This window comes from Belonocnema kinseyi, chromosome 3 (genome assembly GCF_010883055.1).
Source record: "Belonocnema kinseyi isolate 2016_QV_RU_SX_M_011 chromosome 3, B_treatae_v1, whole genome shotgun sequence".
Taxonomy (NCBI): Eukaryota; Metazoa; Arthropoda; class Insecta; order Hymenoptera; family Cynipidae; genus Belonocnema; species Belonocnema kinseyi.
The window spans coordinates 111,666,028-111,684,653 of record NC_046659.1 but is presented as its reverse complement, the minus strand read 5'-3'; the positions used below and the strand labels follow the sequence as shown (position 1 = coordinate 111,684,653).

Sequence of the window (18,626 nt, the reverse complement as noted above, 5' to 3'; positions counted from 1 at the left end):
TTCGAACTCAGCGACCCTAAAAACCCTTATATACTTAATATTTCTTAATTGTTCAATATTTTTTTCTATATGCGCACCTAATCTCGATCTCGCTACATAGTGGGGCGCTTCAAAACCCCATTTGAAAACCATAGGTATATTTTGAATTGTCGAAAAATTGAATTAATTTTCCAGGGTTTTATCGAAACGTGCAAAACGCACAAATTAAAATCTACATTTTTACGTATTATTGTTACTTTTTAGCAATTTCAGTTGACTTTTTCATACAAATAAATTCTAATGGACAACTTTATGACTTTTTGAGTATGTGACTTTTTGAGTAATTTTCAATTGCTTAAACAAATAAACATGATTTAAACAATGATTTACTCCCAAAAATGTAAAAAATAATCGTATTTTCTAATTGAAATGTAATTGTTAGTCATTTTTTGGAGTATTAAATATTTTTCTCAAAACATTATGTAATAATTGAAACAATTATTTGTTGTCTATTTTTGAAATATTAAAAAATTGAGCTAGATATCAACTTTCTTTTCAAATTAGTATCCTATGCTACTTTTTGCTGAATGATTACATAATTTTGACACATTTTTTTTAATATTCAATAAATTTCTATTTGTTTCAACAATTTTTGTTTTTTCCAACAGCTTTTTTATAAATAAAAAATTGAACTAAAATAGAACAGGTATAATTATGTTTCTGACTGTATAGCATATAGAAGTAATACATTAACCGCTTTTTAATTGTTCAAACCCATCTAATTTTTAAAAATAGTTGCTTGTGCAAAAATACTTTTAAAATCGTAATAAATTGAATGTGTCCTATTTTATTATATTTCTTTAGTTGTCGAAAAAGAACTGCTTGAGCGAAAAAAATTGTTTAAACAAATAGACATTTAAAAATTAGTAGAAATGTATTAAAATTATGCAATTATTCAACAAAAAGTACCATAGGTTACCAGTTTGAAAAAAGTGAACATCTCTGGCTCAATTTTTATAAAAAACAATAAATAATTGTTTAAGTAATTACAGAATGTTTTTAGAAAAATTTAATACTGCAAACAATGACAAAATATTGCATTTAAATCAGAAAATAGATGATTTTTTACATTTTTCGAAATAAATAATCGTTTAAATAAGTTACATTTGTTTAAAAAATTAAACATTTTTTTAAGAGTCATGGTACATATTAGAACTTACCATTAGTAATTATTTGTATACAAAAGATGACGGAAGTTGCTAAAAAGTAACAATAATACGTGAAAAAGTAGTTTTGATAAATTCCGGGAACATGAGTTCAATTTTTCGAAAATTCAAAATTTACCTATGTTAATTAAATGGTATTTGGAAGTGCCAGGTATAAATATTCGAATTTTAAACAAAATCACGGATTTTCTTTCTTCGAAAATGAAAACTTCTATGGGGGTGAGTTGCACTCTTGTGTGAAAAAAATGTTGTAATGCATTTTTGGACCACCCTATTGACCATAATATTTGAAAAGCATATCACTAATATCTTTGAAAACATTCACTCAGAATTTTTTTAATTTGGTATAGACAATGTATTTAATTTGTGAATACTTTGTCTTAAAAACAATTTACGTAATTTGAAGTAATCCACTGGTAAGCCGCTGTAATCCACTGACAGTCCGAAGTAACCAACTTGCATCCCGGAGAGATTCAGAGTTATCATCTTATAATTCAGAATAACTTTGGAAGTCTAAGTAGAATTCTTGAAGTAGAATAATTAAATTTTAAGAATTTTAAGAATTCCGCAAATCCAGTAAATTCTGCGATTTCAGTAAAATTCGTGATTTGGGTTATTACTTGAATTCCATGGGTTCCACAAATTCCGCGAATTCTATATATTTCCTGATATCCTTGAATTCCGCGAATTCCATTAATTCCGCGACTGTCATGAATTCTATGAATTCCGCGTATTTATTGAATTTAATGAATTTCAAAAATTCCATACATTTCATGAATTATTATTTTATTTCCATGAATTCTTCGAATTTCGTTAATTCCTTCAATTCCGCAAACTGCATGAATTCCGAGCGTTTACTGAATTCCATGAATTCCAAGAATTTTGTAAATTACATGCTTACACTTAATTCCGTGAATTTTGTGAACTCTATGAATGCCCTAAATAAAGCTTCTTTTTGTATTCAGTAAACTCCTTAAATTCAATGAATTCCATCAACTTTGTGAGTTCCATGCATTTCATCGAATTCCAAGACTTCTTTGAATTTCATAAATTTCGCGAATTCCATAAATTTCGTGAATTCCTTCGTTTTCATGAATTCCGCAAATTCCGCGAATGTCAGGAATTCCGTGCATTTTTTCAATTCCATGAATTCCCTGAATGAAGCTTATTTAATTTATTCAGTGAACCTTCTAAATTACAAGAATTTCGATAATTTTATGAATTCCATCAATTCTAAGCATTTCGTGATTTCAGTGAATTTCGTGATTTGCATGAATTGATTGAATTCCACGAATTTCGTGAATTCCTTGGACTCCATCAATTTTTTGATGTAAGTAATTTTCGTGATTTTCCATGACTTCCGTGAATTCCTTGGTTTCCATAAGATCGTGAATTTTATCAATTTCGTTAGTTCCTTGAATTTCTTAAATTCCATAAATTCCGTGAATTCCTTGAATTCCATAAATTCCGGAGATTTCATGAATTCCTTGAAATACATAAATGCCATGAATTCCATCAATTTCGTGAGTTCCGTAAATTTTTTCATGAATTCTATAAATTCTAAGAATTTCGTAAATTCTGCAAATCCAGTGAATTCCGTGATTAAAGTGATTTCGTGATTTTCATGAATTCCTTGAATTTCATAAATTCTGTGAATTTCTTGGATTCCATAAATTCCATGAATGCTATAAATTTCGTGAGTTCCTTGATTTCCTTAAATTCCATGAATTTTGTCAATTCCGTGAATTCCTTGGATTCCGTGAATTCTATAAATTCAGTGAGTTTCTTGAATCCCTTAAATTCCATGAATTTCATGCATTCCGTGAATTTCATTAATGCCATGAATTCCATAAATTCTGTGAATTCCTTGGATTCCATAAATTCCATGAATGCTATAAATTTCGTGAATTCCTTGAATTCCTTAAACTTCATGAATTTTGTCAATTCCGTGAATTCCGTGAATTTCTCGGATTCCATAAATTCCATTAATGCTATAAATTTCGTGAAATCCTTGAATTACTTAAATTCCATGAATTTTGTCAATTCTGTGAATTCCTTGGATTCCATAAATTCCGTGAATTCTATAAATTTAGTGAGTACCTTGAATTCCTTAAATTCGACGAATTCCATGCATTCCTTGAATATTATAAATGCCATGAATTCCATGAATTTTGTTAGTTCCATGAATTTCTTCGAACTCTGTGACTTTTGTGAATTTCATGAATTTCGCGAATTCCATAGATTTCTTGAATTCCTTCATTTCCATGAATTTTGTGAATTCCACGAATTCGCTAAATGAAGCTTATTCAGTTTATGAAGTGACCTCCCTACATACCTGGAATTTCATAAAGGACCCGCAGCAAATGTACATGAAATGGCTTTCAATCGATTTTGATTAAACTTCGTAAAATTGGAGTTCTCAATGTCTCGATCAAAAGTATTATGGGGCACAAAGTCCGAAAATGGATAGTTTTCGAGTTATAGAGGGTTAAACATCCAATCCTTTTAAGAAACATTACCAAATATTTCGAAAACTGCAGCTCTGCGAAAAAAATGTTCCCTACGAAAGTTATTGGGCTCTAACGGGGAAATGCAAAGAAAGTCATGGCCTTAAGACACAGGTCATTTTTCAAGGTCATTCAATGTGAACTTGTCATTTGCTGCTAATATGCAGCGAATAAAGACAAGATATAAAGAGGAAATCAATATAGAACCCATAACGGCAAGGAATGAGAATATTATTGCCGGATATTGTCTAAATCAAGCTCATTTCGTGCCTTCATTGGACAGATATTGACAACATCCTGGACAAATCTTGTCTTCATTGGCTAGATAATGACTAAATCGCACTCATGACTTGCCTTAATTGGCTGGCTGTTGACTAAGTCATTCTCATTTCTTGCCTTTATGGGTTCTATATTGATTTCCTCTTCATATCTTGTCCTTATTGGCTGAATATTAGCAATAAATGACAAGTTCACATTGAATGACCTTGAAAAATGACCTGTGTCTTAAGGCCATGACTTTCTTTGAATTTTCCCGTTAGAGCTTAATAATTTTCATAGGGAACATTTTTTTCGTTTGCTGCGAGGTCCTTTCATGAATTCCATAAGTTGAAAGAATTCCTTCAATTCCATGAATTCCTTGAATTCCATAAATGCCATGAATGGCATCAATTTCCGACTTACCAGTGCTGTCAAACATGTATTCAAATGATGGACGATGACTTCAAGATACAAAACACAATACATGTATTCCATTTTGGTCATTCCCATACAATTTTTTCGGAATTTTACCTTACGCTTGTGTTGTAGAAGTATTGTAAAAGTGTCGTAGAATTCCAAACATTTTTAAAAGGGTAGTTACATTATAAATATTATATTAACTCTTAAATAACATTGGGGGTCCAATGGACCGCAGACCATTTTTTAACTAATATAAAACTATGATGCACGCGGAATTGGGCTCTAGTAAGTGTTTTTTTAAATAAAAAAATCGATGTAGAAGCAATTGATAGACAGTCTTCAGGCGAGGAAGATAACGTTCAAGACGATCGTTATCGTCAGACTGATTCTGGTTCTTTTTTTAAATAAAAATATGTCAAAATAATATTAAAAAATTATTTTTTTCTATTAATAAAACTATCGGAACAGGCAAATTCTTTGTATCATTTTAGACCACGTTTTTCCACAGTTTTTTTTTTTTTTAAATAAATACCTTTTTTAAAGTGCGGCTTATAAACTTGATATTTTTCTAAATAGTGCTACTTTATATATATAAACCCCAATTTTTAACCAATTATTAAAAATAAAATTTAACTCCATAAACCAATTAATTCTTTAGAAGAGATGTTGAAGAATACCCAAAAACATTTATAAACAAAAATATTAAATTTAAACTTTTTACAACAGTTTAAAAACGCTGGGGTCTAAAAGACCCCAAGTGTCAGCTATGTTAGTTTTTAGAGGTGTGTCTTTGAAGGTTTAATGCAAATTGATTTATATTGATTAAAATTACTCAAAATGTTAATTTTTGTCAAACTTAATTATTTCGTTTAAAATATTTGTTGGTAAAACATTGCAAATTGTATCAAAATAACTCTTGTAGCTGATCAAACCTCAATAGTTGGAATTGATCGTTATTTACAGATGGTAAAACCAATACTGTGCATATACATATCTTACAAGTGTAATCGCAAACAGACCATAGCTCTGGAAGTTGGGTATTTGTAGTTGGAGTAAACTTGTGGTCCAGCAATAATGGACCTGGTCCTACGAGTGTCACTCAGGTGATCGCTGAACCGAGTCAATCTGGCTTCAATCCCTGCCGAGTTCGCGTAAACATTGTAAACGTTATTTGGGCTCTCGAAACCTCATTTCCAGGGTATTTCTGCCTTATTGGCGGTTTCGGAAGTTTCCTCGTCAGCTTATTTATTGTCGGAAAAATAACCCGCATAAAGCCGCAAAAATAGAAGAAAAAAATATAATCGAAAAGCAATTTTCAAAGCATCTTCCCAAAAGTTGTCTCTTTAGAGAGATTAATAAAAAAACAGAAGCTTTTGAATTATTAATTTTGGTAAACACACTATTTGATGTTGAAAGCAGTACATGATATTGCCTAATGGGATTTGTATTTCAATTCATGTGAATACAAAGCACGTATTAGCATACTTTATGCTATCGAATTTTCAGTTATTGTTTCCGATCACGTTTGTGATTATGAATTTTATCGCAGATCGTGGCAAGCAACTTGACGTATAGGGAGTTTTTATTTAGCAATTAAACCTCGAAAATATGTTATTGATTTAATTATTTTTAAAATTTTATTAATTTTAAATCATTCAATTAAAAGAAAATGCAAGTTTTTATGAAACAGATTTTTAACGAAATAGTTGATTCTTTGACTAAAAAAATATTACATGTTCTTAAAAAAACGGAACTGTTAAATTTAAAGTTTAAAAAACTAATTGAAAAAAATTCAATTATTTGCATGCAACTGAAACAGACGAATTTGTAACCAAGTAGTTTCATTATTATCCAAAATAAATTTTGTTCAAAAACAAAATTAATTTACAACCCTAAATAGGCGAATTCCTAACCAAAGACATTAATTCTCTACCAAACATTTAAATTTGAAAGATAAAAATTGACAAACAAAAAACGATATTCCAACAAAATATAGTGAAACCCTTGAATAGCCCTCCCTTCTATAGCCCTTCTGAGAACTGACGCCGCGCCGCAGATAGGTGTAACAGGAGATGCGTGGGGTGCGCGGGGTCTGCGGTTGTTACTTAGGCGAGCACTCAGGCGTGAACATATAAAAATGGAGCGGGCTATAATGAGTTGGTACCCACCCAGCATCAGCCCCGAAATCGGCGCTATAGAAGAGTTTAAATGTAATTTAATTTTTATTTAAATAATTTAAATTTTGGCCAAATCGACAACTTTTTTTACAAAACAGTTGAATTTTCAACAAAAAAGTTTATTTAAGACCAAATAGTTGAATTTTCAAATAAAATGATGATTATTTAACGGAGACAAATTTTCGAAAGTAGTTCAATCTTTAAACCAAATAGTCTTTTTGTCATCCTGAGAAATAAATTGTTAACAAAGCATGTAATAGTTAATGTTTCAAAAAAAGATTTTGATTTTAGATTTTAAACTAGAAAAGATACATTTTTAACAAAAAATGAAAAAGCTACATTTTTATGGAAAAAACTAATTATTAACAAAAAGAAAAACTAAACTTTAAAAAAATAGTCACATTTTTAACGCAAAGAAATAAATTTGTAAGAAAAAAATATAATCAAGATACGTTAAATTCTGACTGAAAACATAAATCTTTCAAACAATTAGTTAAATTTTTTAATAAAAATATATAATTTTAACCAAAAATTAATGTTAAATTCTCAGTTAAAGAAAATTAACTTTCAGCTAAAAATGAAACAAATTCTCAACAAAATAGTTAATTTTTTAACCAATATAAAAATATTTTAACCAGAAAAGAAATTTTCAACAATGCAATTAAATATTCAAATAAATAGTTCAATTTTGAACCAAATATTAAAAGGATGAATCTTTATAAAAAAAATTACATAGTAGTTCAACTTTGAACGAATTGTTGATTTTTTAAAGCAAATTTTTTATTTTAATTGAAAAATCGATGAATTTGACATAAAAGAACGAATATTAAACAAAATATTTGTATCCATGACCAAAAACAGAATTATTTTGATCTCGGTGGTTCCATTTTTACCCAGAAAGAATGAATTTTCAACCGAGAGGATTAATTTTTTGCCAAAAATGACAAATTTAAAAAAAATTTCATTTTCAACCTAAAAGTGGGTAGTTTAATTTTTAACAAAAGAGACGAATCTACAACCAAAAAGATGAATTATTAAAATAGATGACTAATTGTCTATCAAAAAATATAATATTATTCAACAAAGTACATAAATTTGTCACTCGACACTATGAATTTTCAAAAAATAATTTAATTTTTCAACAAGTATTGAATTGTTTAAGTAAATAGTTTTATTTCTAAACAAATAGTATAATTGTCAACAAAAATGATAAATTAAAAAAAATTGATTTTAAAGAAAATAGTTTAACTTTCCAACCAGGTTGCTGAATTCTTAAACACGACAAAGACTGTTTCTTTGAAGAAAATGGCGGCATTTTCAACAAGAAAAAATTAAATAATCAATCAGACAGTAGAATTTTTAAGTAAAATCAAAATTTAAACAGAAAGTCGAAAAACGGGCAAGATTCTTGGAAACAGGGGAAAAACAAATTTTCCTAAAAAGGGAGAAAGTGAGAGTATATGGGAAAAAGTGTGAATTCTAAAATAGAAAAGGGATTTTTTCACTTATTAAATTATTATTAAACTGTGCCGTTGCAGAAATATCTATCACAAAGAGAAAACGTTTTTTAAAATTCATCATCAAAAAACGTGCCGAACATGAAATGCACTTTTTTCGTCGAAAAATGTTAAGAGCCTTCAATGTTGGTCCGATTTTAAATTTTTTTTATTAAAGTCCATTAACTCCCTTGAACTTTTTTAAAATCAATTTTAAAATTTCAAAATTGACTAAAATTAATTGAAATCTCCGAAAATCCTTAAATTTTGCTTAGACTCCTTAAAATCTCTTAAAAATCCTTAAATCACTGAATTTTTATAAATCTCTAGAAGTCTTTTAAAATTTATTCAGATCTTTTTAAATAGCTTTACAATCTTTAAAATTACTAAAGCTGTCCTAAAATCTTTTAAAATTTCTTGTAAATCTAAAAGGCTTTGGTATTATTTTTAAATCCTTTAAAAGAAAATCTTTAAATCCCGTCAAGTCCCTCTAGTAATTCCTTATAATTTATTTAATTTTCAGAAATTCTTCAAGTTTTTTTTTGAAAATCCTCTATGTACTGCGATTTTTTTTTGAAATCCCTTCAACTTCATTGCAGTTTTCAAAATTGAGTGCAGTTAATTAAAATCCTTTGAATTTTCTTAAGTTCCTCAAAATATATTTTAAAAATCACATCCTTCGAAATATATTCAAATTCATTAAAATCTTTTTGAATAACTTTTTAGTAACTTATTTGAAATTATTTAAAATCACCTAAACTGACTTAAAATTTGATCAAATCTCTTGCATATCCTTAAACATTTTTGAATTCTTTAAAAAATATTTAAAATTCCTTTAAAATAGTTCAATTTTTCTGCATGAATAATCAGTGTTTGTAAAAATAATAAAAAAAAAATACACAAATAAATTTTTTAAATGCCAAAAATATATAGTATTATCAAATTATAAAATTTTCCACATTTCAAACAACGACAAGATCATTAAAAAAGGCAAACAATGTAATTAACCATTCATTAATAATTTATTCAATATTTTTGGCAAATTTTAAATTTCGCAAAAACTTAAATTTCAGGAATTTAAATATTTATGGGAATTTAACCTAAAATATTTTTTTCTATCACAATGAAATAACGAACTCTTAGATATCGCTCTTAAAAAAAGACCATCAACGAATATTTTTTTATCTTCGACAACACTGAAATTATTCAAAAATTATTTTTCGAAGTGCTATATGAATCCATGTTAAAATTAAATTATGTGAATTGAGAATTGAGAAAGATGTTTAGAACATCTTTTAAAAGAAAAACATCAGAAAACCTTTTAAAATTTACTAAATATTTGGTGAATTTACTCAATTTTTGTTCGTTTTTGTTTTGCAATCTCACTAAATTGAAACATTTTTTTCGATTCTTCTTTGACTATTTTTGAAATCTTCTAAAATATTTTTAAATAATCTCCTCAAATTAATTATTTGAAATAAAAAATTATTTTAATTTTTCTTAGGAACCTGAAAAAATGTCTTATTTTCGTGAAAATTTACAAAATTCTTAAAAACTCTTTACAAGTTTTAATTATTTTTGAATCGTTTAAAAACTTTTCGATATCTCTTAAACTTACTCAAATTATTTGTAAAATTTATTAATATGGCAAAATTTCGCTTTAAAATCTTTCACACTTTTTAAAGATTTTAAGAAATAATTCAAAATGTATTGTGTTCTTTTTTCGATTTTATCTTGAAATTCGTTACATAACAATCATTTCGAAATTTCCCATGAATTTCAAGAACTTCTTTTCACATCCTGACTTCCTAGTCTTCCATATTCTTTTAACCCACATTTATTTAAAATCTTTTAAACTGAAAATTATTCTTTGAAAATAAAACCGAAATCATTTCTCTTTAGATCATTCATAAATATTAAAAAGCTTCCAACTCTTTTATTCGGGGTCTTCGGGTTTTCTCTGAGTTTACTTTTATATCCTGATTTTCATACCAGAGCGATAATCAATATAAATGATTCAATAAAAAAACAGAAACAAAAAATTAGAAAAATCCACTCTGTCAATGTTTTGTAGTCCACCAAGTGGTATAGCCTCAAAGGTTTTGATGTTACCGACCGAGGGTGACGTAATATTATAATACTGAATCGTAGCTTTTGTTGTGCCCCCCCACCCCACAATTTGTTACGAACTTTATCGATAACCCCTAATATGTGAACTCTTGCGAAATTTTATATTTGTTTTTTTTTTAAGGGAAAAGAAATTATTATTATTATATTCCAGCTAAGATGTAACGACAATTTCGAAGAAAATTACAAGATTATTATTAAATCTGAAGTTGAAGGTATGAATAGATTTTCAAATCGCGGTTAAGGTTCACATTACGTGGATGTGGAGAGGTTCGGAGAGGCAAGATCTTCCCGTTGGTTGGTGCTTTGATATGGTCTGATGCGGTTACACAGACGTGCTTTGTGCTGTGGGGTACGCTGTGGTGGGGTACGCCGGGGCGTCCTTCTAGCGTACTGCTGCGGTTCAAGTTATTGAATTTACGTTTAATCCCAGCCTATTACACGAGCATCGTCTTTCGCCTGCTGCCTTGCACAAAACTTCAATGTCAAGTACTATCGCCAGCTTATTTCAATATTAATTCGTTATCCTCTATTAAAGGTTAATTTATAATCCCAGGTCCTGGTCTCTTGAAAAATTCAAAACAGAGTAAATAGCTAATAAAAATTTTTAAAATTATAATTAAATAGTTTAATGAATATTTTAAAAGTATTTAGTCCAGGGTTAAATAATTTTTAATTGTAGCATACAATATATATTAGGGTGGTTCGAAATTAATGTTTTTTTTATAGAGAGCTGCCATACTCCATAGTGTATTCTAAATACGAAAAAAGGAATCGCAGTGAGTTTGGAAATTAATTTTCAATTATTTTTTTTTTTTTTTTGAAAATTGAACAGATTTAATCAGTTGTCCTTTTTTCTCAATATTATTTAATTTTTCCTGAATCGTTCTTTGCCTTCAGGATTTCGATTTTAGAACTGCGGAAGAAAATGGAAATAATATAGAAAATTTTAACCTCATTGTTACCTCTATTCTTAATGACATACATTGACAATTTTTTATGGTATTTAGATTGAATAATTGAATTTTCAATAATTTTATTATTTTTTTAACAAAATATTTAAGTTTACAACCAGAAAAGATGCACTTTCAACTAAATATTAAAATATGTCAAAAATAGCCCATTTTCAACGAAAAAATATGACATTATAAAAAGTTGAATTTCAACAAAATAATTAATCTTTTAACAAATTGATTAAAATTGTAACCTAATAGATAGAGTTTTAACCTAGTAATATGAAAATTTCAACCAAGAAAAGTAATTTTTTACTAAAATACCAATTTTGAATAAATTGCATGAATTTTTAACTAAAGAGGACTAAACAAAATTATTTTTCAACAAAAAAAGACTGATTTTTTCATCACATAGTTGAATTTCCAACTGAAAAAATGAATGAACCATCCAGTAGAATGTTGTTACATAAAAAAGACGAACTTTTAACAATATACATGAACTTTTAAGGAAATAATATAGTTTTTCTACAAAAAATTTAATTTTCAAAAAAATAGTTTAATCTTCTACCATATTGTTGAAAATTCAAGTCAAGAATAACCCAGGCCACATTTAGGTTTAACCCCCCCCCCCACTCATAAAAAGGAATTTGTCACCAAATCCTTCAATTTGAAACTAAATAAATCATTTTTTAATGCAACAAGGTGAATTCAAAATGAAACTTGTAATAGTTGTTATTTTAACAAAACTATAAGTTTTTGTTAAATGAAAAAGAGTCAAATTGAAAAAAGAGAAGAATTTACGACAAAATATTGAAGTCTTTAAACAAACAAGATTAATTTTTAATTAGTTAAAGTTTTAACTAGAACAGGTCAATTTTCAAAGAAAAAGAGTAATTTTCTATAAAAAAAAATACATGGATTTTCAACCATAATGTTAAATTTTGAAGCCAAATATGATTTGAAAAATAAAAAAAATTAATTTCCTACCAAAAGTATACATATTTTGAAAAAACAGTTCAATTTTTAACCAAATAGTCAAATTTTAAAACTGAAACAAATGAAAAGACGACTTGTCAACAAAATATTCGATTCGACAATCAAAACAGATTAATTTTTAAATAAACGATTCGATTTTTAAACATAAGTATACATTTTCTATCAAACAGATTAGTCCTAAACCAAAAAATATCAGTTGTAAATGAAATAGATAAACTTTCAACCGAAGTGCAAAATGTTTATGCAAAAATATGAATCTTCAACAAAAATGTTCGTTTTAAACCAAATAGCTTAATTTTTCTACAAAAATGTAAAATTTTGTAACAAAAAAGATTAAACTTCAATTAATAATAGTTGTATTTTCAAGAAAAAAAGTACAGTTACATATTAACCAAAGAATTGTATTTTTAATGAAATATTTGAATTTACAAACAAATAATTAAATTTGAAACTTAGTATTTGAACTTTCAACTAAAATTATAAATCTGTGAAAACAATTTATTTTTTTGTAAAGTTGTTCAATTCAAAAAGGATTTTATTTAAAAAAATAAAAAATTATGAATTTAATAAAATACAAATATAAATATATAACAGTATTTAGAGCGTCAAATTAAGCAGTTTAACATTCATTCCTAATGTCAAATTTTCAACCGAAAAGCATGAATTTCAAACCAAGAAAATTCATTTTCTACCAAAAAGATGACTTTCAACCAAATAAATGAATTTTTAACCAGAAAGTGGAATTTCGAACTAGGAAAGACGAATTTTCAATTGAAAAAAGGAATTTTCTACCAAAAAAAGAATAGTTATTTTTTGAGTGATAAAAAAATCATTCTTGATAAAAAAACGAACAACTTTTCAGCAACATAGTTTAATTTAGCACCGAAAAGATGATTTTTCTTTAACAAAAAAACGAATTTTTCAAAAACAAGTTAAATAATCCACTAAATAATTGATCTTTCAACCAAAAAGATCAATTTAAAAAAATTACTTTTTAAGTTATATAAATAGATTATAATAGTAAACTCTTTAAAGAATAATAATAAACTTTTAACTAAAAATATTTGGGTTTTTTATCAGATTTAATTAATTTGGTTCGTATTTCAGTAAACAAACAAACAAAAAACAAGAAAAAAAACAATGGACAAAATAAGGATTTCTCGAAACAAGGAGAAAAGAAAGGAATATTGCAAAAATTAAACTTTGTTCAAATACATTAATAGGAAAGCTACTAAATGTGAGTGCCTGCAGGAAAAGGGTCCTGATTTGGTGCTATAAATATATACAGATAGTAAGCGGAAATAAGTATGCACTAGGAATTCCATTTAAGTGCCTCCCATTTAAGTCGTTCCGAGAATTGCTGCCGCAGCGGTAAAGCACCAGCAGCGTAGCGGAAAAGACTTAAATGGAATTCCCAGTGTATTTCATATTCAATTAAAAAATACAAAATTTTTGCTTATGGAACTCACACAACTTCTTCTTCTGTTATTGACCATAGTTTTTAAAGCGACCCCCTCGTCTCCTAATTCGTAACGTGGGTAATTGACGGCTGCTAGCTTCAATGTAGAAAAATTGAATGAGTAAATGAATTAAATATTATCATTACTAATTTTCATTGCTGCTCTTTTTCCAGACCTAAATCATAGAGATCAATACTTTTGATGAAGACCCTCTTAAGGATTCTTGGTAAGTAACATTTTTTTCCGAACGAATAATGTACACTGACATTCTCTGTCTTTTGTGATACTCGTCTTTTTATACATGTCGATGAAAAGATGAAAGATTTATCCTCTAATCACGAGCCGTTTTCAGACAAGATTTCTCAAAGTGGAGGGGAAGAGGAACGAATTGCTCATGACAGCGAGACACTCAGGTGAATAATGGGTTAGCGAGAGGGTTGACGCGCCAGACGGGATGATGTTCACGGCTGAATTCCGCCATCCTTACTTTGCACAAATTTGGGCTTCCAGGATGACTTTCCCTCAAGAGGAAAACTGACAGATCTTTCAAGAATGGAAAATGTTGCACGAATACCTTCACCTAACTATTATCTCCCTATGACTATTCATTTTATACTTGCATATCAGTAATTGCAGGTGCTTATCAGGACGTTAATTAGGACGATAAATAGGTCATTAAAATCCTCCAGTCTCCATAACCCTCTCTTTTTGCCTACTTCTCCTTCCCTTTCATAATTCCCCTTCTCTCACTTCCTATACTTTCCCTTCTATCGCATACTATGCCTTCCCGTACCTCTACATTTACTTTCCTTCCTCCACATCTCTAATTCCCCTCTCTTCACTTTTCCTGCTCTTCACAACCTCACTTCCTTTACTTCATCTCCACATCCTTTCCTTCTCTAATTCCTCTAATCCTTTTAATATCCCTCATTTTCTTAATATCCCTTTCTTGACCTGCCCTCTCATCACGTCCCCTAATTTCTCACTTACTGTAAATTCCATTAATCGTTCGCTCCTCGCTTTCTCTCTTATCCCTCACATTCACATTTTCTCCTCCCATCACTTCCCGGCAGTTCCTCTACCCGCTGCCCCCACTTCCCACCTCCGACGAGCTATCGCCAATTCGCCGACGACTACCTGCGAACCCCCGGAACCTAAACATGGATTGAACCTACCGATTCCTGCTACCAAAAGTTTCATAACCCTATTTGTTTTCTCAAGCGAGCCAAGTTTCCTACATGCGCAGTAGACGGTTTCTACTACCGCGCCTCTCGTAGAGTCCCCGGAAAGCTTACTGTTCCCCCGCCCCGTCTACCCGACTGGAGCAACAAAAATAGGGTAGAGTGCCGTACCCATGGCAGCGAATACTCCTCATGCACTCCTGATTGGAAGCGACGCAATGATTCTTCTTACTGCGCATGTGTCGTTGATCGCAGGATAATTTAAAACAAATACATTTTTTTTTTCTTCTGACGTTAAATTGCAGTTAAATGGTAGAATTATCAATAGAATATCATTTTTCGAGTGAATAACTTGAAGTTACATACCTAGACAAGATAAGATTTTAACTAAATATAAATTTAATTAAACCTAATTTCAAATTTCTAACGAAATAGAAAAATTATGTGCGTTATTAAGATTTTTTCAGTTTTTCCATTTTTCTGTAAACTAAAAGTAAAATATTAATATTTTCCGCCGAAACGTAAACATTTGTTTTAATTCGTAACGTTCGTTCGTGAAATCCATTAATACAACAGAGCAAAACTTTGCAAAATTAATTAATTTTGAAACATGCAATTAAATTTTCCGACAAAAAATATCAATTTTAATATCAAAAATGGAACCTTGAAACTTTCAACTAAAAAAATAACAATTTCTTACAAACAAACAAAAAACGAATTTTCAACTAAATAGTTCTATCCTCAAACAAAGTGATGAATTTTCTAATGAAATTATAAAGCTTAAACTGAAATAGTTATATTTTACATCGCAATGATGAATTTGGAACTAAAATTATGAATATTTAACTGGAACACTTGCATTTTTAACCAAAAACATGAGTTTCGTCAACCGCAGGATTATTTAAAATGAACAAATTAGTTTTTTCTATTGCATCTCTTGTTCCCTTATTTTATTAATTTTAATATAATATGTAAAATATATATACAGGGTGGCAAAAAAGTCCCGGGACCGCCATATAAATCCTTAGATAGAATTTTTTTGGAAAAGGTTGAGGTCATTCTTGAAGTAAGTTTTGACCATGATCATGACCTTCATGGTTATTTCAAGGTGACCTTGGTTTCTTAAAATTCAATGGCTCATTTTTGACATTCACTATTGGAAGAGCGGAAAATTTTAGGTTTAAAAGTGTAGTTCGGTCGTAGGTAAAGTGTGACCTTGATGGACGTATCAAGGTCATTCAACCTTCAATATGGTTTGAACATTTTTTCGCAAGCTAGCTTGTGAAAAGATGTTCAGACCCACGGTCAACGACACATGCGCAGTAATAAGAAGCATTGCGTTGGCGAATGCATCAACCATGCTGCTAGTCAGCAGTGCAGAAGGGGTATCCGCTGCCCAAAAGTGCAGTAGAGGGGGAAGGGTTCCCAGGTAGTCGTCGGCAAATTGACGACTGCCCTCCTTCCTCACTTGCCTTCCCATCCCCTCCTCGAAAAAAGTTCTACGCAATGAAAAAGAATTATACTTGTATAATGTCTGACGAAAAGCGTTCAAAATGGAGTAATTAAAATTATAAAACTTTTCCATATCCATAATTTACAATGTTAAGCATTTAAAATTTGACAGTTTTAACTAAAAGCGCCTGTAATACATAAATGTATATATTGAACGATTTTAAACCAAAAATATTCCAAACGAACAATTGTAGATTAGATTTTCCTCCTCTTACTTCTAATACCTCCCCTCCCTTTCTAGACCTACTCACCCTTTCCAACTATCCCTTCCCTCCTTTACCCTCCTAACACTTTTCCTACTTCCTATCCGCACCCTTCTCTTCACTACTTTCCTATCACCCACTTCCTTATTATCCCTCCCCACAATTCTCTCTATTTACTTTCCCGTACTTTTCAAAACTTTGCCTTCTATCACTTTCCCTATTTCTTTACCCCTTACTTCCCCTCTCAGAAAAAAGCACGACGAAATGAGAAGTAATTATACTTGCATCAACTAAATAAAAATGTTTAAAACTAAATATACTGCAGTTCCGTTATAGAAGCCGTTTCGGGTGTACCTTTTATCTCCTTCGTTTCATAATGTCATAATGAACATGAAAATATTTGTGCTTGAAATTAAAACTTTATATTTGTACAGATTTTTAATTATGTACGTACATATATCAGGTAAGTTATTTTAATGGAAGAAAAAAAATTCCGGTCATTCTCCGTGTCTTTCTCGGCTAGCAAACATTTTTCACGATTAATAAAATGAAAAAATTTTATATCCAAGACTAAAAGCTTTTTTCCATTTAAAGTAATAAAAAAATGAACTAAAAATTAAAGCACGCAAATTGGAAATCTTGATTTTTAAGCTTTTTAAATTGACTTTTTAAAAAAATTTTATTAAAAAACTTTATATTCGATTGACCAATAATTTACACATATAAAATGGAAAGTAGTAACACTTTCCAATTGAACAGATTTCAATAAAATGCAGATAAACTGCAAATTTCGAATTTAAAACTTTTATGTATTATGGAGTTAAAAGATTCAGATTTAATTAAAAAAATATAAACCTAAGTTATCATTTTTAATTTTATAAATTGAAAAATCAATCAATGAACTTCCAACATTTTCAAAATTTTAATATTTTCAGCAACTTTAGGCGGTATTCATTGAAAATTGAAAAAAAATTTAACTGCACATTTTGTAAATTAGAAGTTAAATTATTTTCATTGTATATAGTTAAAATAAATAGTAATAAATGGTAAAAGATGAATGTTTTTTCTCCAGAATTTTCCACTTCAAACGCTTTTAATTTTTAATTATTCAAGTCTTTAAGTCTGAATTTGGAAATTTTTGAAATTAAAAATTTCAGCTTGAAAATAAAAGTAGAAAATAGAACATTTTCAAATTAAATGGTTTTTGAATTACGTGTTATATAGTGAATGGTATCATAATTGAAAAAGATAACAATTAAACTCATTAGTTTAAAAGCAGTTAAAATTGAACTTTTAAACAGATTTCTCTTCTAAAGATTTGTAAATTTTCCGGTCAAAAAATAAATTCTGTAAAATAGACTGTTTTGAGGCCCCTAATTTCACTTCGTCTAAAAGCTTATTTCTCTTTGACAGATTAACGCATTTTTATGTTTTCGTTCGAAATTTTCGTAATGCCTGGATGCACCTGGTTATGCAACCCATAACCTAAACACTAAGTGAATGAAAGCGAACCGAAGCGAATGTTCTGCGACATATTTGCCACAAACTGAAAATGACTGAAACAGACGAATAAAAAAGGTTTCTATTCAAAAAAATTTAAAACGCTGTTATTTTCAGATCAAAATTATGAAAATATGAGACTTTTAAAACGATAAAGATGCAAAATTACACATAAGAATAATGAATATAAATAATTGATAATTTGAACTGATTAAAACTTTAAAATTTGTAATTAGAAACTAAATTGAAGTTTTGCAAGTCAAAACCTCTAAAATTCTAGAATTTTTTTATTCTTATCACATAGAAAAGATGATAATTCCATGTTAAAATTTATGAGACCATCTTTTTAAGGTTAAACAATAAACAAATCGTTATTTTCACCATTCAAAGCGAAAAAATGTGTATTTACAAACCTTTCGATTGAGTAATTAAAAAATATATATTTTTGATGATGTTATTTCAAATAAAATTTCAACATAAAAAATAAAATAAAATTTAATTGCACAGAATTGCGTTAATAAAAATTGCATATTCAAGCCTATTAAAAATGCAATTATTTAAGGTAATTTTAAATCTTTTGTAAATATTCTATGGTATTCCATTGCAAACCATTTTGTTTGTCGAGAATTTG

The 18,626-nt window shown here is 28.9% G+C and overlaps 1 long non-coding RNA gene across 1 annotated transcript in view; it reads left to right on the top strand.

The window, feature by feature from the left end:
* LOC117168769 overlaps window positions 1–15,162 on the top strand; it is a 302,918-nt gene extending 287,756 nt beyond the window's left edge. Inside the window, exons 2-3 of the long non-coding RNA XR_004466549.1 lie at window positions 13,773–13,825; window positions 13,952–15,162. This is a non-coding gene — a long non-coding RNA (uncharacterized LOC117168769). The remainder of the gene's footprint in view (window positions 1–13,772; window positions 13,826–13,951) is intronic.
* The last annotated feature ends 3,464 nt before the right edge of the window (window positions 15,163–18,626 follow it).